General features: G+C 40.5%; 1 long non-coding RNA gene across 1 annotated transcript; it reads left to right on the top strand.

Moving 5' to 3' along the window:
• Positions 1-1,656: 1,656 nt before the first annotated feature.
• Positions 1,657-26,294, top strand: LOC131194714 (uncharacterized). Its single transcript, XR_009154280.1, has 3 exons — positions 1,657-1,730; positions 4,685-4,749; positions 26,284-26,294. It is a non-coding gene; the product is annotated as an uncharacterized LOC131194714 (long non-coding RNA).
• Positions 26,295-26,875: the final 581 nt, after the last annotated feature.

Below are 26,875 nucleotides of genomic sequence, written 5' to 3'. Positions count from 1 at the left end.
ACACAACATTAAGAGGTAAAAATGCAATACAAGCAATTTCCTCCAGTTTCACTCTTTCAGCAAACTTACACCCATAGATATTTTCATCGACTTTTGCCAAGTATTGCATGTAGGAAAATAATGCCAACTCATGGCCAAGTTGATAGCAATCTTCCTAATTTGCAGGTCACTTAGCGAGAGTGATAGCATGAAATTTCTGTTACCATCAATCTATTTTTAAATACTTTATCTTTACTTTACTTTACTTAAATCTTTGAAAAAATCAGGCTAATACTTTCAAAAAGTTGTGGGAGGGCAATATATGAAAGTGGAAGGGTGACATCCAGGGGTGGGTTTCAAAACCCGCCGCTACAGGTTTGATTGTGGGCGTACGTGATTCACTCGTGGGCCGTTACTGTTACTCGTGGGCCGTTACCGGTTTGCTTGTGGGCGCGCGTGTGCAGAAGCTTCCGAGTGGGTGGCCAGAGCCTCCCACTGCTGCTGCTACCGGTTCGCTTGATCTGGTGCAAACGGGTAGCAACCTACGACTGGTAACATCCCCTTACATTGTAGTGAGCCTACATCTTGTATTATAAAGGTCAATCCTTCATTTCAGAAACCTGCTCTTCAGTTTTAGTTTTTCCAGTTTTGCTCTTGAATTTTCCTTCGTAAAGCAAATTTATAAACATCAAACAACTATTTTTAATCCTTATCAACCTCTTTCAGATTTGCCCCCTTTTCAGGTTTGACTTTTATTTTCCCCCTCGATAAAACACGGTCGCTGTCTTGCACCTTACATGTAAGGCTTCTGAACTGACAGCAAGAGATCGGCCGGGTACGTAGTACCAAGCAGATCACTCCAGAAACGGGGATTTCAATTCAGGTCTAGCAATGCTAACTTTTGTTGCGGGTTGCGTCGTCTGCGGACGAACATCTTCGGTTTCAGTTCAACGTTAAAAGTTTATCCCCTTCGGTTTTTTGTCCCCCCCCCCCCCCAGCTTCTCGAGTTAAGTTGCTAAAAGTCCACAATCTTGCTTTGGCTCCTTGATGCGAGAATAAATTGGGCAATCGTAGCTCCTCGCTTGGAGGAACCTTATGGCGAGGCTGCTGCTTTCCTTCCCGCCCTTGGGCTAAGCGAGCGTCCGTCCGTCGCAGCAGCCCTGGCCAAGGCCTAGGGAAGAGGGTTTCTCCAGCCCCCGTAGAGCTTCCTGCTTTCCACAAGGTGCCGAAGAAGCCGCTTCTCTGCGGCAGGAACTGAGAGAGGTAGAAGGGAGGCTGGGAGGGAGGTGCAGCTTTTACGGCCGCCGTCACGCCGGGCCGGGGAGGCGAAAGAGCGAGACTCGGGCCACCCTCGGCGAAGGCGCCTGGGAAGCCGCACGCCACCCCGACCTGCTCCCCTTGGGACGCGCGGGGAAGACGAGCAAACGAGACAAGAGCCGGCGCTTCCCTTCCCTCTCGCCCTCCTTTCCCGCCCAGGCCGGACTGGCGCCTGCCTTTTCCCTTCAGGGGGTGCCGCCGCCTCCTGGGACCCCACACCCCGAGATGCGACCATGGACTGCAGGATCAAGTAAGCGCGGGGTGAGGGTGGGGGAGCGCCAGTGGAAGCGGGGCGAAGTCGGAAAGGCGCTCGCCGGCCCGCCGCGGAGAGAGCGAGGGGAGGCGTCAGGCTAGGCCTCAAAGCCACCCCCAGCCCCACTTTGCATGTGCGCGGCTGCTGAGGAGGACGAGGCCGGCCGGGGACGGGAGCTGAGGTCAGCAGGAAAGAGGTGGGGGGAGAGCCCCCATCCCCGCTTCTGGCGCGCGTCTGTCGTGGGCTGCAATCCCAAACCCGATCGGCGGGGAGAGATCCCTTGGGCTCTCTTAGGTGGGATCCTTCGGCTGTGGCTGGGCTTGCTTTGTCCTGGGTAAAAAGCAGCTTCTCGCCCAAAGCGACTCTCCTCCCCCTCCTTCCCTTCGCAGCATGAAAGCCGACTGTCATTTTTTTTTTTTTTTGAATGGCCGACAGTATAATAATACCTGCATTCCTCCTTCTCCCGTCTGCCTTTGCTTGGCTCTGCCTCTCTGCTGGGTTTACCTTGTTGACCAGTACTTTGACACAATCACATAGAGTCAGCAAGATTCCCCTAGTAAAGCAGGGACAGCAGATTTGTGCAGGATGAAGTCCAAATAAGAAACACAACAGGCCAAGCCTGGTGTTTTCTGATTTCTTGGCAACCTGCAACCCACGTGAACAACTACTTTCTGGTGCACAGTCTCAGCCTAGATATGAACACACCGCACACAGTGTGTACCTGGATATCTTAAGATGTCATTTCCCCCTTTCTCCAATGGATGGGATGTGAAGAATAAACAGTATAGTACTGTACTGTATGCCAGGTGACAATTTGATAGGAGCGCCAAAATTCCCCTGAATTAACTGAAAAGATAGCATGTGTGGCGAGAGGGGGCAGGAGGATGTTGGCAAGGAAATTCCCATGACTGAGAGGAATGTGAGCAGAATGATGCCACAGAATTAACGGAGATAAATATTTTCTGTTTTTAATAATTTCCACAGTGGGTTGGAAAAATATACACCATTTGAATATCTGCCAATTCCAAGGACTTATTTTTAAAGTGAAAAATGAGTGAACTTTTTCCTCATTTACTGATTGCAGTTAAAATCCTGACCTTGCATGCCTTGCTAAATTTTGCATTCTGAACTAGTTTTAATAGTTTTGCAAACTGACAATGATCTGTTCATGGTGAGCCAGCTGGAATAGAAAGAAATACAAGCCCTTGCTTTTATGAACTGGTTTACATATTGAACTGGTTTGATACTTTATGATGCAAAGTGACACAATTTGAAAGGCCTTTTTGTGGAAGCCTAGAAGCAGTTATACAGAAAACAGAAATATTGACCTATGAGATGTTTATCTAGTTTCTAAAGAAGTTGTGGTTATAGTTGGAGAACTTGTTATAGAAGTTTTCTTTTCAGTCATTGTGGGTACTTCTGGAGTTAGCAGACTTAACTACACACCATTGCAGGAGAGAGCTCAGTTGCAAATCCTATTATAGCTGCAATCTTGTATACAGTTGCTAAGGAATAAGTTAGCCTCACAGAAGGACTAGTTTCTAATTGAGCAACCATAGTATTTACATTTTGTAAAGAAGCATAACATCTAATCCAGAAATTAAAAATTGATTATTTTTAAGGGTAGAAGCCCCACGAACATAAATTTGATAAAATGATAATAATTTCACGACTATTTTAATACATTGAATTTGTGTTCCACCACACATACATTTATGCTTCCTTAAGCAACTATGGAGTTTAATTTTCTTGAATGTAGCACATTCAGTTCCAGTTGCTGTATAATATCTGCTACTTCTGGTCTTCTATTTACATATTTATTGATTCTTGGTCAAGTAGTTATGTAATCAATCAGAGGGTGACATCTTTATTAGAATTTGGGGGGATGCTCACATGTTCATCTTTATGAAACACTAATATTTACAAGCTCAAATAATTATTGAGGAGGAAGTTACAGTTTGCTTATTGCTTCTCAGTTGTTGTTCTGTCTCAGATTACCCATTCTCATTCTAGCACTTTTTAGTATTTTGCGAATAAATTATTTGAGTTATTGGCTGGAAATTTTAGAAGTTTAATTCCAACACAACTGGGAAACGTGATTCAGGGAAAACTAATATTAGCAAAATTCCATTAGAGTTGATTGTAAAACAAAAATCCATGCTTGGCCATAATGTCAAAATGAGGATAATCTTTTCTTAAACCATTAGGTGAGTGTTATTTAAAAATTGGAGTGTACTGATTGAAAAGTCTTTATCAAATTCAATTTATTTCAATTATATATAATAATATTTTGAGATAAAATGTAGAATATTTTATATTCTACATGGCCAGTAAGAAATAAATAAACATTAGAACTGCAGTAGCAGTTGCTTTGAAAATTTATAGAGGACTATAATAGGAGTTGGGAGGAATAATGTGTAAGGCATACATTGTATGACATTACATAGGACATACTGGAAGTGTTGCAAGAATCCCAATGAAATTCCATGGTGAAAGGTAATCGACTTGCCCATTCACCCTCTGTGAAATGATAGAATACTTCATGTTACAGCTACAGAATTGGAAATAGATATTGAAAGAAGAACTGGCTAATGTATAGGATTATAAAGGATATAATATCATTAGTTTACATACATATGTACTTTGAGTGTATTTTCCTGTGGTCATTTATCACTATTTAATACTGTTTATTTTAATCCCTAACAAAGTAAGGGGAAACAGTTATTTTCCTAAAGATGTAAAACAACTATTATTTCTAACTTGCAGCAAGTTGTAGCTTAACTCTTCACTTTCAGTGTTAATTCCCACTTCTGTTTATCCTGGCAGGATTCTCTTTGTCCTTCTCAGTCATTCAGTGCTGAGAGTTAGTGTACTAGAGCTGGATTAACCATTACATAATCTAATGAATTTCAACAGTCAAGCTTAAATAATATTTGTTGAGCCTTCATTGTAATGCAATTCTATATGTCTCAAGGACGGTTGGTAAATAATCATTGTGTATTCTATGAGAAGTAATTATGAGTCAATACTATTATCCAGTTTAATGTTATAACAAACATAGCATTCCTGTGATTAGATTATTTAAATATTTGTGACCAATTCATGACTAGTCAGATATTGTGTTTTTACTTCCAGAGAAAATCCAGAGACTACCTTTGATTTGGTGATACAAGTAAAATGCCAGGCTTCTGAAAATGAAGGTAATGCACATGCATTTATATTCTGCATATAAATTAGTTGTGCAAAATGTAACAAGTTATATTTTTAATGTAGATAGACTAATATAGTTAGGAAATGTGCCTAATTGCTTTTTATTACCGTTATTTTTAGGAATAGAACTGTATAATTATAGCTTACTACATTACATATGTTTTATATACTATTATTAGCTGTAGCAACAATAATATTTAATTAGAGACATGCAGTTTGCTTTGAGTTTGTGCTTTAACCTTTTTTCAATTTGCACATTATAATGGATTCCGTAAGTTGTGTTTTAGCAGTACATATAATTATGATGTTTAAGAAGGAACCCTCTTTGGATATGTACACGTAAGCATTTGTGCTGCTAGTTTAAATCATTTGGTTGCCATTACTGTTTTAATAGCAAGTGGATAATGGTCATGTTAGGAAGGAGAGCTTCATGGATAGTAACAACATTATGCTTTGTCTACTTAGATCTGGTAATCTTGCTTAAATACAAAATAAAATAAATATTTTTCTCAATATGTCTCCCCAAATAAGCTTTTTGTATTGGTTTAATCTTTAATTTTTAAAGTTAGGTTTGGAAAGAATACCCAGTTTAGAAGCATTGTAGAGAATATGGATTAGCTAAATTCAAGTGTTCATGATTTCTGCAGGTAGTCCCCAATTTATAACCATTTGTTCAGTATCTGTACAGGATTATGATGGTGGAATAAAGAAAGTTATGATTCCTTCCTGCAGTTATGGGTGTTGTAGCACCTTCCCTGTCATGTGGTCAAAATCTGGGTGCTTGGTAGTCCACCTGCCCTTACAACCAGACGTAGAGTACATCTATATGTCCTCCCATTTTAGCCACCCACCCGCGTGTGCAAAGTTGTCTCAACCTTGGCAGCTTTGGCCTGCTTCCTGCCCACTTCTCTCCACCCCATTATGCCTAGGTCCATTTACTTTTGCATTGTTATGCTGACAGGTGTACTGAGCTGATGTGAGACACAGCTTTCTGTCATGGTTACAGTGCACCATTCTTTAAGCGGATCTCATTATCGTGATTGCACTATTTGGAAAAGTGGCTTTCCAAACCATTGCAAGAGCAATTGTATCTGATAGCTTTCTAGCCTTCCTAATATGATCCTTCTGAAGGCTAGATTGTTTCTGCTAACCCAGAATCTAGGCTGGGCTTGTCTCATCTACAGTGGGAGCAAAAACATGATGGTGAAGATGAGCTGGGATGGCAGAATACAGGTTAGCAGGGGTTTCGGAGTGCAGAGTGGTGAGGGTGACTAGAACTGGGCTAGGACTGCTTCCCACCTTACAAAGCAAGATGCAGGGCTGCCAAAAAGTCAGAGATGGGGAGGAAATGGGTGGTTGAGGGAGTTGGAGGTCTTACTGAGGTTTGGGGCTGGGAGGGACAAGGTATACAATAGTTTGGAATGAGTAGGTCCTTGGCTAATGATTGGTAACTTTTGCTTAACAAATAGCAACAAGGATTGCTAGGTTTGTGGCAATCCTAATTGTGATCATAAATCGAGGACTACTTTTAAAAGGCAAATGGAAGAATAAGCATCACCTGTTAAAAGCATGGTATTCCAAATTTGTATCCTCTGGAAAAATACAAATAGGATAATCCTTGCATGATGCAACTTTCTATATCAATGCTTCCCAGGAGAAATTCCAGAACAGGTTTTAAGACATTAGCAAAAAATAAAGAAAAAAATAAAGTAAAAACCAGGCAAAACATTTAAAATATGTAAAAGGGTTTTTAAAAAATGTACCTCAGTAAAAGAAAGGCTGGGGCATGCCCACTTTGAATAGAATAGAATAGAATAGAATAGAATTTTTTTTATTGGCCAAGTGTGATTGGACACACAAGGAATTTGTCTTGGTGCATATGCTCTCAGTGTACATAAAAGAAAAGATACGTTCATCAAGGTACAACATTTACAACACAAATGATGGTCAATAGAATAGAATAGAATAGAATAGAATAGAATAGAATTTTATTGGCCAAGTGTGATTGGACACACAAGGAATTTGTCTTGGTGCATATGCTCTCAGTGTTACATAAAAGAAAAGATACGTTCATCAAGGTACAACATTTACAACACAATTGATGATCAATATATCAATATAAATCATAAGGATTGCCAGCAACAAGTTATAGTCATACAGTCATAAGTGGAAAGAGATTGGTGATGGGAGCTATGAAACGATTAATAGTAGTGCAGATTCAGTAAATAGTCTGACAGTGTTGAGGGAATTATTTGTTTAGCAGAGTGATGGCCTTCGGGAAAAAACTGTTCTTGTGTCTAGTTGTTCTGGTGTGCAGTGCTCTATAGCGTCGTTTTGAGGGTAGGAGTTGAAACAGTTTATGTCCAGGATGCGAGGGATCTGCAAATATTTTCACGGCCCTCTTCTTGATTCGTGTAGTATACAGGTCCTCAATGGAAGGCAAGTTGGTAGCAATTATTTTTTCTGCAGTTCTAATTATCCTCTGAAGTCTGTGTTAAAACATATGATTCCAGTCCAGAAGAATGGAGAATTCTTCTAAACAATGGTTCCAAATCGAAAGTATATTAGAACCAAATAATTTTTATAAATCAAGGGTTTTTTCCCCAAAAACATTTTTCTAGAATAAAATTGAAAATGTGCCATTAAAACAATGCTTCAAATAGGTTCCATAGACTTTCTTCAAAAATAAACATAATGATGAATAAAAACTAGATTAGAACTGTCAAACTCGCGGCTTGCGGGCCAGATACGTCATGTAGGCTACGCCTACACCCGGTTTAGCGAAGGGGAAAAAAAGTCAGGATGTGCCAGTGATGCTGCCGTGACAACATGAGTTTGACACCTCTGAACTAGATCATTGATTGGAAGTGGGTTCACATTATCAGAAAGACATAAAAAGAATCTGGAAGGTTGTGAGGAATATCTTGAGAAACTAGAGAGAATAATAGAGAACATATTTATCAGCATTGTTTCTGGTAAATGTTTTTTGTGACCAGCTATGACAACCAATGATAGTCATTTTGTGACTGATTAGCCTCTCCCCTTATGGCTATCATGTTGAAAGAATGAGATAAATCTGGTGACTTGCTATGTATCAAATGGAAATTTTAAATCTAGTGAAATTAAGGTTTTAAATACCGTATATACTCGAGTATAAGCCGAGTTTTTCAGCACGTTTTTTGTGCTGAAAAACGTCCCCTCGGCTTATACTCGAGTCTACGTCTTCGGGAACCCCGCACAGGAGGGGGTACCGAACGGACTCCCATGGGAGGGACGGGGAGCGGGCCCGCCGAGGTCTCGCGGGATTTGTCGCCCCCAGGCCGGCCCCTATTCCCGTGTCTGGTGGGCGGACGGCACAAACTTGGCGGGCTGTGCATTGGCGCGGGGAAGCCCTGGTGGTGCAGTGTTCCCGTTCGCCCTGGCCTCCGTCCTCCGATCTCCTGCGCTGGGAGGCGGCGGCGAGCCAGCGGCAACCGGGCACCGCGGACTTTGGCAAGGAGGAAGGTGGGAGGCGGAGCTGCCGGCTGTGGGGGTTGAGGCGTGCAAGAGGAGTGAGCGTGGAAAGGCCTTTTTGTGTGTGTGTGCGTGTGTGTGCGCGCCTGTGTGCCCTAGGGAGGGAAGCGGAGCTGCCGGCTGTGTGGGGGTTGAGGCGTGCAAGAGGCGCGCCTCCTCCTCTTCCTCCACGCTCGCTCCTCTTGCACGCCCCTCAACCCCACCATCCCCACCCTCTCAGCGTGAAGGTCACCTCCTCCTCTTCCAGGCGGCGGCGGCGGCTCGGCGGCGGCTCAGCGGGCGCCACAGCCGGCAGCTCCGCTTCCCTCCCACCGGTCCCAGTCCAGCCGAACGGTGAAAGCGACATGCCGAGCGCCGCCCGCCACCGCTCGCTGGATTGGGACCGCTTGGCTTGGGTCCGCGCGCGGGCGGGGAGCCGCCAGCCTTCTCGGCTGAGGAGGAGGTTTCCCCTTGAAAGGGCTGCGGGTTGGAGGAGCTGCCGGGCCCCAGCTGGCCGTCCTGTCTCTCTTGCGGCGAGTTCCTAAGAGCCGCAAGGATACCCAGTTCAAAGCAACCCGCTGGGCTCCTCCGTCCGTGCTCGCCCGGGTCTCGCCGTGGGGGCGGCCGGGCTAACGCCTGGCGTTTTGCCGGCTGGAAGCTTAGCGCGGGATGATGAGCCCAAGGCGGGCGGCTTTGAATTGCAACCTTGGCTGGAGTTTCGGCTTCACCTTCCCTGCATCGGTTGGCCTGAGGGCTTCAAGCGTAGCCGGGCTGCGTGGGGAAGGCTACCGGGTCGACCCAACCAAACCCCTGGCTCTACACGGCTGGGCGGGCGGGGAGAAAAGGGGTGGGTAGAAGGGGGCTTGTAGGAAGGCTTCAGGCGCCCCCCGAGCAGAGCTGGAGCTCCGGCCAGGCGGGCTTTTCGAATCGTTGAGCTCCCCCATCCCTTCCCGGTGTGCCAGATGTGGAGCCCACTGGCACCGGCCGCCTGTGGATGATGGGGCTTGGAACTCTGCGAGTCTGGAAGATCCAGCTTTCACCGTTCGGGGAAACCCTCCCTCCCTCAGCCGAGAAGGCTGGCGGCTCCCCCGCCCCGCCGCGCGGACCCAAGCCAAGCCGGTCCCAATCCAGCCGAACGGTGAAAGCGGAGCGGCGCTCGGCATGTCGCTTTCACCGTTCGGCTGGACTGGGACCGGTGGGAGGGAAGCGGAGCTGCCGGCTGTGGCGCTCCGCTCGGGGCCGGGGCCGCCGCCGGAGCCGCCGCCGCCGCCGCCTGGAAGAGAGGAGGTGACCTTCACGCGGAGAGGGTGGGGATGGTGGGGTTGAGGCGTGCAAGAGGAGCGAGCGTGGAGGAAGAGGAGGAGGCGCGCCTCTTGCACGCCTCAACCCCCACACAGCCGGCAGCTCCGCTTCCCTCCCTAGGGCACACAGGCGCGCACACACACGCACACACACAAAAAGGCCTTTCCACGCTCGCTCCTCTTGCACGCCCCTCAACCCCCCCACACAGCCGGCAGCTCCGCTTCCCTCCCTAGGGCACACAGGCGCGCACACACACAAAAAGGCCTTTCCACCCTCCCTCCCCCTGCACGCCTCAACCCCCACAGCTGGCAGCTCCGCTTCCTCCCACCTTCCTCCTTGCCAAAGTCCGCGGTGCCCGAAGCCGTCCGCTGGCCCGCCCCCTCCCCCCCAGCGCAGGAGACCGGAGCCCGGAGGCCAGGGCGAACGGGAACAGCCCACGCTCCGAAGAGGGAAAGGGAGCGAGTGGGTGGGTGGCTGGGACGAGACCCCCACCACAAACACACACACACACGCCCCGTGAGACGTCTTGCTTGCATGTCACACACACGCACCGCTCGCTGGGAAAAAAAAGGATGGATGGATGGATGGAAGTAAGGAAGGAAGGATGGATTGATGGATGGAGGCGGCCGCTTTGAGCGCAACCCTTCTCCCGCAACTAAGGGGGTCAATGTTTCCCCCAATCCAAGGGTGTGGAGAAACAGTCATTCTTTCTTCCCCCCTAGTCTCTCCCGAGATCGCACTGCAGCGCCCATCATCCCCAGCCGACAATCTGAGCTCATGCCATGGCCGGCGTGGAGGTGTGGTGGTGGTAAAGCGGCCAGGAGAAAGCTTTCGCTCTTTTCGAGAGGTCCTCTTGGAAGGCTGCCTTGGAAAGGGAAAGTGGGAGGGGCAGAGATTTCTCCTCAAGGTCCCCTTGGAAGGCTGGGTTGGAAAGGGAAAGTGGGAGGGGCAGAGATTTCTTCCTCGGGTCCTTCTAGAGTCCTTGAGAAACTGATATCATACAAGGTTAATAAATTATACTCCTCCTCCTCATTGATGAGTTTTCATCCTGAAATTGATTGAAACAGTGTACCATCATATGCTGCCATAGTATAGTGTTAACAACATCTGTAAAGATGATATATGAGCATGACACTAAGTTTTTTCTATATTTCCCCCTTTATTGAAAAACTTCCATCATGCTTCTTTCTGAAAACAAAGGTCATTATAATATACCTCATTATATATTTGATTTGATGATATTTCAGTTAATAAATACCATTTAAGGTGTTAAGCTTCTTTTCTTTTTCAGCAGCAAAGTGAATTACAACTTTAAAGAACTTTATTACTTTATATTCATTTATTTTAAGTATAGATTTTAGATTTTTAAACAAATATGTTTAGAGCTTTTATATCTTTCAAGTTATTCAAATTATCCCCTCAGCAGGTATATAATGGCATCCAATTCCAATATCATGTTGGGGCTTTTGAGCAAGGGAGGAGGAACGTGAGCACCGCCTTTCGCGCTGGCATTCCGGGATTTCCCTTTGTTTAGAGCTGGGAATCCTCCTTCCCCCTTTTGCACTCTCTCTCTCTCTCTCTCTCTCTCTCTCTCTCTCTCTCTCTCTCACACACACACACACACACACACACAGACTTCTAAAGTCGATTGGCACAATGAAAGGCAAAGACCACAATTGTTTTAAGAAAGAAGCTTTAGCAGGGAGGGGGGATGGGAGGGTGTTTTAAGTTTTGGCAAACAGCCAGGCCAACTGTATTGGAGAAGGTCACACAACTGGCCTTAACATTTTAGCTGCTGTCTTTTTCCTCACACTTGGGTTTAATGATATTAGAGACCCTTATTGCCCTGCCAAAAAAAAAAAAAAGCCACCCCAACGTCTATGAAAATTAACCTTCTCTGCCAAGAGACACTGTGCAGGGTATTTTCACTATTGGTGTGCATACAGGCTTAGATTTGTGCTGGGTTCTTAGTGCTTAGAGCACTGACCTTCAGAGGCACCCTGGTCCCTTGGAAGCTAAAGGAGGACTCATTTTCATGCTTGCAGTTGTATTGTCAATTTCTGTGAGACAATGTTGTTGAAGTAACTCACTCACTCATTCATTCATTCATTCATTCCTTGTGTGTCCAATCACACTTAGCCAATAAAAATTCTATTCTATTCTATTCTATTCATTCATTCATTCATTCATTTTATTTTGTCAAATACATATTAAATAATTATATAAATATAAGCATGAATTGAATACATAAAAGGAATACAACTAAAGGGAACATTAGGACAGGGACGGTAGGCACGCTGGTGCTCTTATGCACGCCTTACAGACCTCTTAGGAATGGGGTGAGGTCAATACTAGATAGTCTTTGGTTAAGGCTTTGGGGATTTTGGGAAGAGACCACAGAGTCAGGTAGCACATTCAGGCATTAACAACTCTGTTACTGAAGTCACATTTTCTGCAATCTAGATTGGAGAGGTTCACTTTTAAGTTTGAATCTATTGTGTTCTCGTGTATTGTTGTGGTTGAAGCTGAAGTAGTCATTGATAGGAAGTACATTGTAGCAGATAATTTTATGAGCTATGCTCAGGTCATACCAAAGGCGGCGTAGTTCTAAATTTTCTAAAGCTGGGGATCCTCCTTCCGCCCTTTGCACTTTTATTGTTTTCGTTCAAATAAATATTCATGTTATTTTACTTGGCTCTATCTTTATTTTTTACATTGACCAGTAGCTGCCTCATTTCCCACCCTCGGCTTATACTCGAGTCAATAGTTTTTCCCAGTTTTTGTGGTAAAAATAGGTGCCTCGGCTTATATTCGGATCGGCTTATACTCGAGTATATACGGTACTTGTACCTTTTTCTTTTGTTCATATAATGTAACAAGCTTGAAACTATCTATCTTTTGGATTGGAGGAACCTGTTATTTGTTTTGGAAGTGGGCTAGTTTAGTTTCAGGCTCTTATCTTCTGACATTGCAAGACAAATTTGTGTGATTGGCGATTAAGCCATTCATGAAATTTTAGGCTGAGCAACATGGGAAATGACTCATAAAAAATAATTCTACTTATAGAGCTCTTATTGTCATATACGGAATAAGTTATATCTCTGTGGTAATCATGGAATTGTACACTGTAAAGAAGGAACTTCAAAGATAAAATATTCCAAAAGTAAGATTTTGGTATTTACCAAAGGCCCTAGAACTTGGAAGTTAAATGAACAATCAATTAAATATTGGGGGTAGGGTTCACTTCTCTGGTGAGTGTAAGGCCCATTAGTATTATATTAAGCAAAATGCCCCAAAATTGACAATAGCTCTGCAATTTTTCTATTATTTCAAAGGGGCAAGATTTATATTAACTTTTTAAAAAAGTATTTGCAGCAAATGTTTATGCACAACTCTTACTTGATGTTCACACCCATATAGCTCTTTTGCTTGATTAGGGAGAATACAGCCTAATTTTCTAAGGTTATTTTCCAAGGGGTGTGAAGTGTGCCTCATGTGGTCCTTTGTCATGAAACTAGTATGATTAGAGTGGAAACCAGCATGTGGTTATGTATATTTTCATTCTGATAGAAATGCTTTTTTGTTTTGTTTTGCTGTAGGCTTAGGTCCCTCAATCCTGGCTGATAGCTTGGAAAAGTTAATTGAAGTTAATTTATAAGAAGTTGCACAGTCATGGTTTTTTACAGGACGTATTACTGACGATGGCCTATAATCTTTGCATCGTTATGTTGCTTGATGCCATAACGATGGTGTCCAGCAACATGTTAAAGGATTTAAAAAGTCAGTTAGATTTGTCAGTCCTTCCTAAGATTTTTTTAGTAGTTGTTTTCCCTTTTTTAGACCAGCAAAATATTTAAACCAAATATCTATCTCTAAATTTAGGAGAGCACTAACTGTAGCATGTTTTAATGCACCTAACAGCTATCCTCAAAGGAAAGTTCAGAGAAATTCCTTATTTTTATGTAGTGAAGGAGCAGTTGAAATATAGCTTGTGTATTGTTGCATTGCCCATTTTATTTATTCATTTGCATTCTACCTTCATTATTTTTAAAAATAATGTAAGCGGTAAACATACCCAACAAACACCCCTCCTCCTCTTTTCCCCACGACAATAATCCTGTAAGGTGGGTTGGGCTAAAAAAGAGTGACTGGCCCAAAGTCATAAAACGCTTTTGTTTTATATCCTCAATATTAACTAAATTCCTGGATCATTTAAATTTATTTTATATACTGTTGTTAGAGGACCAATATGATTCAGTCTCTTTGAATATAACTAAATTTTGTTTTATTGTTTATAAAACCACTGTAATAAAAGTTACTGTTTATTTTTACCTTACTTTGTAAGTTCAGTTTCTACCTTTTAGATGGAATTTTGGTCACTGACTGTAATAAAGGCCTGACCGATGAGTAATAGTGAGGGATTTGTCCTTTCTGCTCCATGAACCGCATTTAAAAATCTTCTTAAACATTCAGACTGATGTTTCCTACTGTTTTGAAAGGCGCTAATGCTGTTTATTCCTGTAGCTGATTTTAGGCTCTTCTAGAATTTTATGTCTCTGTTGCCTTTTTAAAAATATTTCACTTATATTTATGAATCCAATATAACATGCACACATTCATCAGTTACCCAGCTTTAGCTTTAAATGGATTTTCATGCTAGGATAAGCGTTTGAATATATCATACTTAAAAATGTGACCCATTCATTGTCTGCGCCTGCACTTTTTTCTTCTTTATAAAAGAGATTTGTATTTTAAATGGGTGTTCTTTTTCTTTTTTCTTTTTGTATCCCATCTGCTTGCTGTGCTTGATCTTGCTGTGAAGTAGAGGTTAGCATGTGACATCACAGTCATAAGTGTTGCTGGGAAATATCAGGAACAGAGAATATTATCTTCTAAAAGGACTGAGCAACAAGAAAGACTGGAAGCAAAAATGATGGTCATATGGATAATACAACTTTAGTATTTTTCTGGGATTTTTATTATTATTTAAAAATTTTTTAGTATAGAATTAAAAAAAACCCCTGTTGCCTTGTTATCATGAATCTACTTATGTTCTGATAGTAGATACTGAGAGGACCTTTGCATTAGTTAATGTACATTGACAGTATTTTGCAGATTGTTTTTTTGTTATGCATAGTATTTAGCTATTCCTGTCCTTCATATTGCATATGATTTAATTGATCTGTTACTTTGGAGTGCTAACCTCAAGAAGAAGGCTTTCAGGTTCAAAGAATCCATTTTGGAAATCATTTTCAATTTCAGTATAACTCAAACGTAGATCATCCAGATTGGGCTTTAAAAAAAAAATCTGAATTTAATCTAAGACAGATCTTTTTTGTCAAGTCCCTATTGCATATTTGCAATGGTACCCATGAGTGATCCCCCTTTCCCCCCTAGTAATGTCACTCATGCAACATTAATATCTCCATGTAGCCTTTTTGGCTTTGTGACTCCCTTAGTTTTTAATTTATTGTATAGAAGTGTGTGTGTATGTGTGAAATGTTTTACTAATCTGTTATGAGTGGTTATAGCTGATAGGCTGGCTGGCTATATATGTGATATTTATTTATTTATTTATTTATTTATTTATTTCGATTTTTATACCTCCCTTCTCCCGAAGGACTCAGGGCGGTGTACAGCCAAGTAAAAAATTCACTATATACACATTAAAAGAGATTAAAAAGGAACATATTATAATGTGGCCGAAAATGTAAAACAATTTAAAATCTTAAAATATAAATAACCCCAATAAAATTTTAATCCAGTCCCGCTTGAATAAATAGGTGCGTTTTCAGCTCACAGCGAAAAGTCCAAAGATCAGGCACTTGACGTAAACCAGGGGGAAGTTCATTCCAAAGCGTAGGAGCTCCAACAGAGAAGGCCCTTCCCCTGGGGGCCGCCAACCGACATTGTTTGGCGGACGGCACCCTGAGAAGGCCCTCTCTGTGTGAGCGTACGGGTCGGTGGGAGGGAAAAGGTAACAGCAGGCGGTCCCGTAAGTACCCGGGTCCTAAGCCATGGAGCGCTTTAAAGGTGGTAACCAGAATATTCTATTTATGGCTTGAGGAAGAGTGAGAGAGGTGACGTGAAGGATGTGAATAGTTATATAGCAGGTAAGAGGTTGTACTAGAATTGATGAAATACAGGTTTATGTCCACTATCAGCTATGGGAGTTTGCTGAATAATTCTGGACTAGTCTTACCAGTTCAACAATCTTATAGAGCTATTGTTATGAGGAGAGTCCCACAGCATGAGAAGGTAAAGATCTCCAAATAAGCCACCCTCACGTCATGGAGGAAAGGTGGTGATATAAAATTGACAAATAATTACTCATATGTGTTAGTGTCATTGGTGTCAGACTGCTGACAATTATTTAATAAATACATGTTAGTACCATACTTCTGACTGGTAAATTTTTCCTAAGAAACAATAAAGTAGTGCTATTTCTCAAAAGAGCATTTCTCAAAAATTCAGTGAATCTTCATGACAGACCATGTGAAGTAGCAAGATTGGGTTATGTAAATAAGCAAAAGCCATTTCTTTTATAAGCAATATTAACAATATACAGTTTGACTGGATCACCTGAAAATGTGGAGGCTGCATGAGAAAATTCTTGGCTTGTATGCTTAGCTTTTTGAAGGCTATGTTTATACATTGAATTCCAAATATAGAAATGATAGGAGAGGATGGGCACAATAAAGGAATTTTTTTTGTATATTCTTTTGTTAGTTTAAATTTAGACATATATCTTTGTACTACTATTGAACAAACAGGAAGCCTTATGTGATCATTTCAACCAAGCTTGCCTTAAATAGGCAAATTGTGGTGCACTTTTGTCATAACTCTAATGTATTTTGAACCTTACGTAAACCACGGCTCATTTACAGAAGCTGACTTTTTAAACCTGTACAAAGGAACTAAAGGAAGTTACCCCAACTTTTGGATTTATAATGAAGATATGACATGAATATTGCCAAGTTTAGAAGTCTTGATAATCTGCTGGTTAGTGACTCAGAGCTTGATCATCCTTCATAAATTGGCTGATTGATGCAGGATGGGGGAAAACTGTATTATATCTCTCCTAGTAATTGGTTCATTATCTTCTTAAGGCACAAGAAACAATTTTTTTAGACCTATAGACAAATTTACAAATGTGAGCTTAGTGTGGAGGCCTGTCTAATCACAAAAAAGTAACTTATTCAAAGACAAGGCAGAACTTGAGTAAATGTAGAATAATATTTATTTGTATATTATGTGATCATCTTGATTTCCAAAAGTTGAACAAGTTTATTATTACAAAAACACACATTTTGTACCTCAAGTTCATCAATCAAACACACTGAATATGGACAATCTTTCTCAGCCATGATGACCAAACACACAATGTTATTGAAGAAATGATTCCAGCTTTCTTTGTTTCTTTCTGGGATTGCTTCCTTTCTCACAGACATTTCTCTTTGGCCATTAAATTCCTTCAGTGCCCTGATTGTAATCAATTCACTTTTATTACATTTAATTTTTAAGGCAATTGATTGGGTAGAGGTAGCATGCAAAGCTGTCTGATGTAAAATGACAACAGTGGTAGTAGCAGTAGGTGATGGTGTATTGTGAAATATTTTTATAACCATAGCACCTGGAGTTTATTTTTCTACTCCCATCTTTCTCTGCTCTGTCAGTTACTTGCACTCATTTCTCATTAATGTTTCAATTTCCCTTAAAAGATTTTCCAAAACCAACATCAAGTCATCTACAAAAGCCCTTAACTTACGTTTCTTTTTAAAATATTTATTCCTACAAAATCTTGTCTTATGTTTCTGTTCAGTATGTCAAGACCCAAAATAAACAAGAGAGGCGATAGTGACCTGCATTCATTTCTTGGTGGGATGCTTGTTCAGTATTGTCACAGGTGGTGCTCTTAAGGTGCTATTATCTTCCCATTTTTAACAATAGTATTCTTCCATTCAGAAGACCAATTGAAAACAGTCAGATGGAAAGTCACAGATGGTGTCATTATTGTAGTATGCTGGGACGACCATAAGTACAAGCACTCATCTAGTGCCATTGTAAGTTTGAAGAATTACTGAACAAGTGGTTGTTAAAGGAGGATCACTTGTATTTGTACATGTATTGAATTATGGAATCAAGAACCTGTATATTCAGTTGAGAATTATAAAGAATTAATAAGTAAAGATAATCTTCGACCTACGACCACAATTGAGTCCAAAATTATCATCATAAGTCATTGGCATCATTAAGTGAGGTGCCATGTGATTTCCTGGCTTAGTGATTACAGTACTGGCTCTCCCTTTGTGATTGTAAGGTGGAGCACAAGGTGCCTCGCGGTTGGACAGGTCTGACACCTCCCCAGCTTAAATGTGTCCCGTGCCAGGCCTCCCAACGTGTCTGAGCCATCCCTTGTACATCTTCTGCCGCACTGGGTTTCATATTCTTGGGCCTCATCCCTCACTTCATGCCTCGCTCCACTTGCCTCTTCTGACAATTACCTTACCAAAATAGTGCCCAGCTGATACAACATGTGGCCTTTCTGCAGGGGCCACCTTGCATCATTCTGGAGTCAGGTGCCAATTGCACAGGGTCACAATTTTCCAAATTCTGAGAGAATTCTGAGAATGGCAGCTGCTTCCAGAATCGTGTGAAGTAACCTCTGCAAAAGACCTTGCAGCATACCTGATGCGCCATGCAGCCTTCCTAAACGAATTAATGCCATTATAGAAGCGGGCAGTATTGAAGCAGCCACAATTCTTGTATTTGAGAGCAAATAAGTTGCTCTCAAAATGGCACCAGCTTCTGGGATGGCACGAAGGGGCCTCTGGGAAAAAAAAAACACTGCGGCATATCAGCTGATTTTAGCATTTAGCACTAGCTGATTGTAGTGTTTATTTCTAGCAGTTTCTTCTTTTTTTGTGCACTTATTCTGTATCTATTTTTGCACCTTGTAAGAAAGTTTACCTCATTTACTATATATTTTGACTATAAGAATAAATACGTTTTACATGAGGGGGAGATAAGTAAGTTGATTTTAATTTTTAGAGATTGTCCCATTAATTAAGCTATATGGTGTATGGGAAGGACCTTGGGAGACTGGGCAAAGAGATGCTACCAAGGCAACAGTCAGATAAGAGACAGCATGGCCCACAGCTAGAAGGTGGATAGGCAAGAGTCTCAGAAGTTACCCTTTCTAGTTTCTTAGGCTGTAAAGGAGATGAGGGGGAGAGGAGAATTGTACTTTCATATTTGCAAGATTCTGTCAATGAAGCTTCACACTAAAGCAGAATTGGTTTTGATTCCATGAGGCTGATAGAAACAGAAATATAAAAGTTTTCATTGTTTGCTTTTAAAGAATTCTGAATTGAAGTAGGAAATTTTTCAAAGTCTATTCACTTTATAATTTTTACATGAAAGAATTTGTATCATATATAGATAGTCCGTATTAGGTAACTGTCTCAATGATCATTCATTAAGGTCACAGACTTCAACTTGTTAACTTGTGGTTAGAACCTTTTAGGGAAGTTCTGTATTCTAGAGAAAAGCAAATTAAGAAGAAATAGCTTGTTAAAGCAATCTTTCCGCTGGGGTGGGTGGGGTGGGAAACACAAAACAAATAAAATAAAATGGTCAGGCACAGGATATTCTGAGAGAACTTTACTTGAATGAGATTGCAAGCAATCAGCAGTCTTTGCAATCTCTCCCTCTCTGTCATGTTGTTTGCTTATTGGTCATTTTTCTAGAACCAAATGCAGTTACTAGACAAGGACTATCTGTATTGTCATTGTTTTATTTTTCATTTTCTAGCTGTAAGGTGTTTCTTGTAGAGCTCTTCATCACAACTGGGAAAATGCTAATTATGTGAGGAGTGCGGAAGTTCTGGCCTCTGTAGGACCTGTAAAATAGAGTCTAATTAAGAGCAAATTGTACAGATTCCTAAAATTGCCTTCAGAGCTCTGTTTTCTCAAACCCCCCTTAGCCAGGAGGGATTGGATCACCCTACAAAGGGCAGCCATCAGTTGTCTGTGGATGTGATAAGTGTGTAAAATTAAGTTTTGCTGCACATATTGCCACAAGGTAATGCCTGAGAAGGATTCTTTTCAGTTGGGTTCGTTCTTTGCTTTCTTCCAGTAGTGCTCTAAACTATTGTTTCGTAAGTGATCTGTGGTGAAGGATCAGTTTTTAAAATTTCCAATTTGTCATAGACTGTTATTTTGTAAAATACAAAAAAAATGAATTATTAGGAAAAATGAAATTAGAAATCCCATTGACAAAATACAAGCCCAGTTTTTTTTTTACATTTAGCAAACAGAAAATTGCATTGATCATACGCTTGAATATTGTGGCAATGTCAGATTTCTATAAATATTTTAAACTTTTTTGAATTTGTGGACTTCATGGGCTGTGCTATTCCATGGACCACACTAAGTAGGACAGCTCTAGGCATCTCTTCTGCTGCCTCATTTCCTGTGGCTTCTGTAAAAACCAAAGACTTCTTTAGGATTCTTATACATAGAGAATCTATCTAGCCCTAATACAGTCCTAGGGTAGAACCATTCACTCATTCCAATAGCAACTAAGGCCTCAGTGGAACGATAGAGTATATTTGTCAGCCCTTTGAGTTAGTCCAGACAAGACGCATGAACCAAAAGTACTAATATTATCTTTATTATAAGGATACAGTCATAGAATCTTGCAAATCTGAAAGTGTCCCTCCCCTCCATTAATTTTACTGTCCTGATAACTAGGGAGGATCCCTTCTGAGATGCTTTTTCTACCCCATTCCCCTTCCTATGGATTTAGATTTTGTTTACCAGACAAAAATCTACACTGGGCTGTTTAGCCTGTCTTCTAAGGTCATTTCCACGTAACCTTTACGATACATACCAAGCTCTAAGAATAACCCGTTTTTGAAAATCCACAGTGTCCATGAGGCACAAGAGGCAGACCAATTTCCCCATATGTTAGCGTAGCTTTACAGAACTGTAAAGCCAAGAGGGTGTAATCTGTATATGGGAAGAGACAGATGACAATGTGTCCTGACTTCCAATCATTTGCCAATGTTGTGAGATAAAAAGCAGATTCAACATGTGTGTGAACCCCCCTCCCTCCAATTAGTTGTGGTTAGGTTCATTATGGCTATGAATTCCTGGCAGCCTCTGACTCCACAGACATATTCAAGTCTTCTGTACCATAAACCTGGGGAATTTCATTACCATCCCGTTCATGGACTCCAGCACCTCAAGAAGCCATGTTGCTGAAAGGCTGTTACATGGTCCACTCTGATCCTACAGTCCAGTATTAGGTTTCAAATTTTTTTACTACCGGTTCTGTGGGCGTGGCTTAGTGGGTGTGGCATGGCTTGGTGGGCATGGCAGGGGAGGGATACTGTAAAATCTCCATTCCCTCCCAATCAGCTGGGACCTGTGAGGCAGAGAATAGTTGGGGGCAGGGCCAATCAGAATTTTTACTACCGGTTCTCCGAACTACTCAAAATTTCCGCTACCGGTTCTTCAGAACTGGTCAGAACCTGCTGAAACCCACCTCTGCTACAATCCAACCTCTTTAAAAAGTCCTTAAGAACCAGCTATCTGCAGAGCAGTAGTTCTATTAGCTGTTCTATTTAGGGTGCCACAAATACAAGAGTTGTTACAGTGTAGGTCCTGAGTTCATGATTGATGCCATACTTGAAACTTAGCTGGGTTCGGCTGTCCCCGAGCAGCACTTAGCTACTTTTCAATAATACAAACAAGGCCAGCCTTTTCATCTACATTTTAAATCATGGATGAGATAGATTATTACAGGCTAAATGTATAACATTTGGGAACTAATGTTTTTGGAGTCCCAACAGCTAGCCTTTGAGGCCAAGCAAAGGGAGCTAAAAGGCAATATTAGTACCAAACACCAACATTGGCATTCCTGTGGCTTCTTCCATATCTCCCTTTGCCCATATACAACAAATAAATAAGAGTCAGCGTACAGTTAACCTAAAAGGAAGTGCTTTCTGCAAGAAAAATGTAAATAGAAATAAAAATAAGCTCCTTTTTTGCCTCTTCCTTTTTCCTCTTCAAGTTGAATAATAGAAATGAAATGTAATCTCATTTATGCAGTGATGAGTCTAATTTATCTCATTATGCATCTCTATTGTAGGATAATTGCCTTAAATGTCACTGGTCTTAAAATTATTGATCAAACTAGGTGGGTCAGCAGCCTAATCACCTCTTTGGATGTCCTTTGTATTTTCCCTTCCTTTGAAATACTTTTCAGAGCAATTGACATCTTCCATTCTATACAAAATCTGAAGAAAAAAAGTTTGGTTAAGCTAGGCCAAACCTTCATTAATGTAGATTTTATTTGAAGCTAGAGTACTGTATTTATAAACATTTAATATGTTATTGAAAATTATTTAAGAGTCCTTTGTATACATTCCAGCAGAACTTTTCATGCCATCCTTAGTTTTCTTAGGCTGATGGTATTGCACGTCGTCGCTGGATGTTTGTAAAGCTAATCTGAGTTTCAGAGATGATTTTGGTAGACAAGCAAATAGGCAAAAGGGACACCAGACATTTTTTTGCATGGATATATTTCAACACCTGTCTTTAGCATCCAGTTACCAACTTCAATTAAATTGAGCAGTATTCAGTAGATATTTGTGTTTAGCTTAGTACATTTGCAGAAATAGTCAACAATGTTTTAGTCAATAAGCTAAAGTTTAGTATGAAATAAAGTCATTTTTCCACCAGGGAACGTCTCTCAGATTAGTTAACTTTTTGTTTTGCTGAAGACCATGATATTTGTTCCTCAGCTCCTTTATCTTCCTATTCATTGAACAGAATGGTATACTGTTTTTCCCTTACGCTTCATTATGGTGTCCAAAACTCTGGAATGAATAATATGGGTTAACGTAGGTCTTTTTGTTATGGAAATCCAGTGATGAATTTATTCTATAAAATAAAAGGTTCAGATTTTTTTCTTATAATTTCAGTACTTTTATGCTAATATTTATTGAATTTCTGTTGAATTCAATTAATAAGCCCCAATGTAAGGCTTATTGCATGGAAAAATAATTTCCTTGTGGTTAAGTGTATCAGCCTTGGGAAATACTTTATCACAAAGTGTGACCTTACTATGGTATTACAGGAATGTTAATACTACCCTTGCCAGCAAGCATGCTATTACAAATGTCTAAGACGGCCATAAAGTTAATTTTTTAAATCTAAATATAACCTCATAATAATATGTGACATAAAGTAATAACAAACAGAGCACCAATAAGAAAAAAGACAGGTATTACTATAAATTGCCTTTCTTCAACTGTTATTTGAATTTTAACATTAAAATATTTAACTTTTATTTTAGAAGGAGAAACGATTGTTCTTAGATACTGATCTTATTCCAGTTCAAAGTTGTTATCTATAGGCCAGAGTATATTACATGTGAGTACTAATATTTAGTTTATTAAAATGTGTAGAAAGATTTTCATTTGTTTACTGAACTACTGGTAACCATATTTGGAAAAGAGAAAAAAACATTGAAAAAGAATGTTATAAGAGAAGCTGAAAGGGGATTTTTTTTGTTTACATCAGACAGTATAGAAGTAACATGCATCTGTGTATTAATTATTTTTTTCTGGATTGCATTAGCTGGTCCTATTTTCAGCTGCAAAAGCTGGATTCCAATATAAGCTGGAAAGTAAAGAACTGAATCAGCGAGTAAAAGTTAACTCTTAAGTGAGGAATCAAAGCCAAGCAATTTGGTAGATATTGGAATTGGTGCCCAAGGCCGTGCTAGAAAGAATAACAAGAGGAGTGCAGCCAGAAAGTGGGAATGTAAAACAATACTTTCTGCCCAAGAGATCCAATTTGGATAAACACAGTACTTTCAGTACTAGAACTTACTTAATTGTTTAGTGAGAAACTTCAATTTACTATTCAGTGGCTTGCTTCTTGGGACACAAGTTCTTGGTTTGTCCCACAGCAGCTTTCAGTAGCATTTCTTCATAAATTTCAGGAGCAGACCCAGCGGATGTGAGCTCAGTCCCTTCATGCTTACTAAAAGTCTTATGCCATATAACTGGAAAAAGGTTGCCATTACAGTACTCTCATGTTTTCTGAATGCAGTATCAAATCATTGCAACAGAGCTTGTTTTCCACTGGATGATAGGGAGTAGTGGAGAACTGTGATGTATTTAGGAAAGGTGAAGGGGTGATCATTTTCAGTTGCAGCTCTGATATGGTGGAACGTTCTTCTTAAGATTTGATTGCCATCCACATAGTGGCCCTCAGAAACTTTTAAAAATAGCAGGATTTTTCTTTGAAGATCCGTTGGAAATTAAAGGTTACTGTTGTGCTTACGTTAAATGCTTTTATTTTGCTTATATTTTTATTGGCTTTTATGTTTTTATTCTGTTTCTGTGTTGTAAGCTACCAGATAATTTATGTTGAATTTGGTGATATATAAATACAAAAATCAATTGGTCAATCAATAAAGCATGTCATATATGATAGTGCATATAGGGAGGAAACGAACACTTCTTGTAGAGAGAAAAATGTGCTAATCCTTCATTTCATGGAACAGTATTTCCACTGGTTTGATTCTAGATGGTCTCATTACCATTACATATTCTACAGTTTATTCCATTTTAACATTTATGATCAGCTTATTCCTTCACTCATCCGTATACTTGGTAAACTATCAACTCAGCAGTAGCATCAGCAACACTCAATAGCCAGAATACCATTATAAACCTATGCAGCAATAATACATATTTGTAAGGTATTTGTATAATTGCAAAGGATGCATAATTGCAAATTATGGATAAAGTTGTAAACAATAGATTTCTCTTGGGAGGTAAACCATGTCCTTTTTGAGTCAAATTCAAGTTTCCTGTTACTTTGTGGAAGTGATGCAACTTTCTTTAGCAACAATAGGAAGATGAATTGCCACTGATTTCTTCTGAAATTTTTTTCCCAAATTCCTGTGCTTTCTTTGTGATCTCCCATACAGTTCCTGACTAGTTGAGATCTTGTTTATCATTTAGAATTCAGTCAAGGTCAGTAAGATATTGTTATTTCTGTAGACACAAAACAAGTATGTCTAGATCAGTGATGGCACTGAGTGCCAAAAAGGTTGCATGGAAACGTCGCGCGTCCGCACCCTCATTGTTACTGCACTCCAGAAAAGGCAAACTTCCAGGTTCTAGCGTGCATGCACGCCCGACGATCAGCTGGCCGGCACGCATGCGCAGGCTGTTTTTTTTTGTCAGTGCTGCACATGCGAAGGGATTGTGTTCCTGAAAAGCCGAATGTCTGGGTTCTGGCGCACATGCACACCTGACAATCAGCTGGCCAGCATGCATGCGCACGCCAGTTTTCGGCATTGCCGCACGCACGAAGGACAGCTCACAAGGCAGTGTGTGCCAGGCAACATGGCTTCACGTGCCACTTTGGGCACGCATGCCATAGGTTCGCCATCACGGGTCTAGATAGTCATGCCTAATATTATTGTAAGACATATAAACACATTTAGTTTAGAATTTTCATTTACAGTACAATAAGATTGACTATATTGAACAAGTATGTATTTTAAGGCTGTAAGAATATTTGGAATGTTTGTGGCATATCATGAGGTGCTTTCACAAAATGGTTACCATTATGGAAATGGAAAATCATAAAACCCTTATTTATTGGAAGGCAAAATGGGGCAGTTGCTGTCGGCACCAACCCACACCTCCAGCTTACTTGTTATTAACTGAACAAGGTATATTCTTTGTATTTAAGAAATAAAAGTATTTTGTAGACCGTATTTGGGTCAAATGGATGCAAAATATAAAGCAAATGTGAAGAGCTGATTTCATGAAGACCATGAACGTTTTAAGTAGCCACTGTATGGCAAAAATCAGTTCAAGGCACAGGCAGCATTATATGCTATAAAGTGTCTCTTTCAATTAACAGCTTTCTGATATTTATAATGCACTCTGGTTTTTTTCTCTCATGCTTCTTTCCCTTATTTTAAAATTACAATAGTAAAAATGCTTAAGCTTTTATAGCAGGAAAAATATGAATCAGAAGATATCCAACATAGATTAGCCTAATAACAGAATGGAAACCAAGACACTTCAAACATCTCTTATTATTGAATGCCGTGTATTGCTTTAAATTGCTGAATCATATATCTTGCCAATATGATATCCCATATAGCTAATAAAAAGCCATTTTTAATTGAACTATTCATAGGAGCAGCATGAATAATTTATTACGTAGTGCAAGTATTATTTAGTCATTGATAATATTGAGTAGCAAGTGGTATGTAAATAATTAGTAGCAAGTAAGTAATTAGTAGTACTGTATGTATTATACACTAGGTAATTGGTAATTCTTTGGCATGTTCCAAGTTGTGAGCGATTTTGGCAAATATCTAATTGAATAAAGAACTGTGAATCAATGTGCAGTGATTGTGTTGGATTAGAACTGGGGTGATTCAGATTCAAATACATCCTCAGCCATGGAAGCTGGCGAGCTTGGCCCAGTCATTTTATAACTCAACATATCTCACAGAATTGCTGTTGTGGAGAAAAATCAGTGGTGAGTTGCTACCGGTTCTCCCCGGTTCGGGAGGGTAGGTGGCGGAAATGTTGATGTGAGAGCGAACCGGTTCGCTCCGACCATCACCTGGCCCTCCCGCCTGCCCCTGTGCTATACCTACCTTTATTCCTTCCTTTTTAGCCCAGCTGAAAGGTGCAGCAGAGCAGATTGCCATGCTTCAGTTGTTCTGGAATTCAATGCGCTTGTGCGAAATGAACCAGTGGTAACACCGGTTGGAACCCACCACTGGGAAAAATGCAGTAGGAAAAGCTTTGAGCTCCTGGAGGAAATATGGGACAGAGAAACAAAAATATGTTCTTTTTCTTCCACATTATTGTTTTCTTTCTAACATTATTGTTAAAAATTGGAATCAATATGATATGGAAATAGTTCACTTGATTTATTAAAAAAGATTTTTAAAAATGGTTGGTGGAATCTAAAAATATGTATGGCATTTTTCATAGCAGGTACATTGAGATCATGTATTATCAGTAATCTTGAATACATGTAGATTATAAATGGCAGAGACAAATCACATAAGATTAAATGTGGATTATTCTGTAATGGCTCTAATAAATATCAGGAGATTGAAAGAGCTTTCTAGTTTTATCCCAATAAAGCTGAAACTGATTTAAATATTAATTCCATTGACAATTATTTTATTTTTAGAGAGGAATGGCCTAATATGATAAAGATCCATTTCTTGAAAGTGCATGTGTTAGCGAATTTAAAA

This window comes from Ahaetulla prasina, chromosome 3, assembly GCF_028640845.1.
Source record: "Ahaetulla prasina isolate Xishuangbanna chromosome 3, ASM2864084v1, whole genome shotgun sequence".
NCBI lineage: Eukaryota > Metazoa > Chordata > Lepidosauria > Squamata > Colubridae > Ahaetulla > Ahaetulla prasina.
Note: the sequence above shows the minus strand (reverse complement) of the source record. Positions and strands in the feature narration are given on the sequence as shown.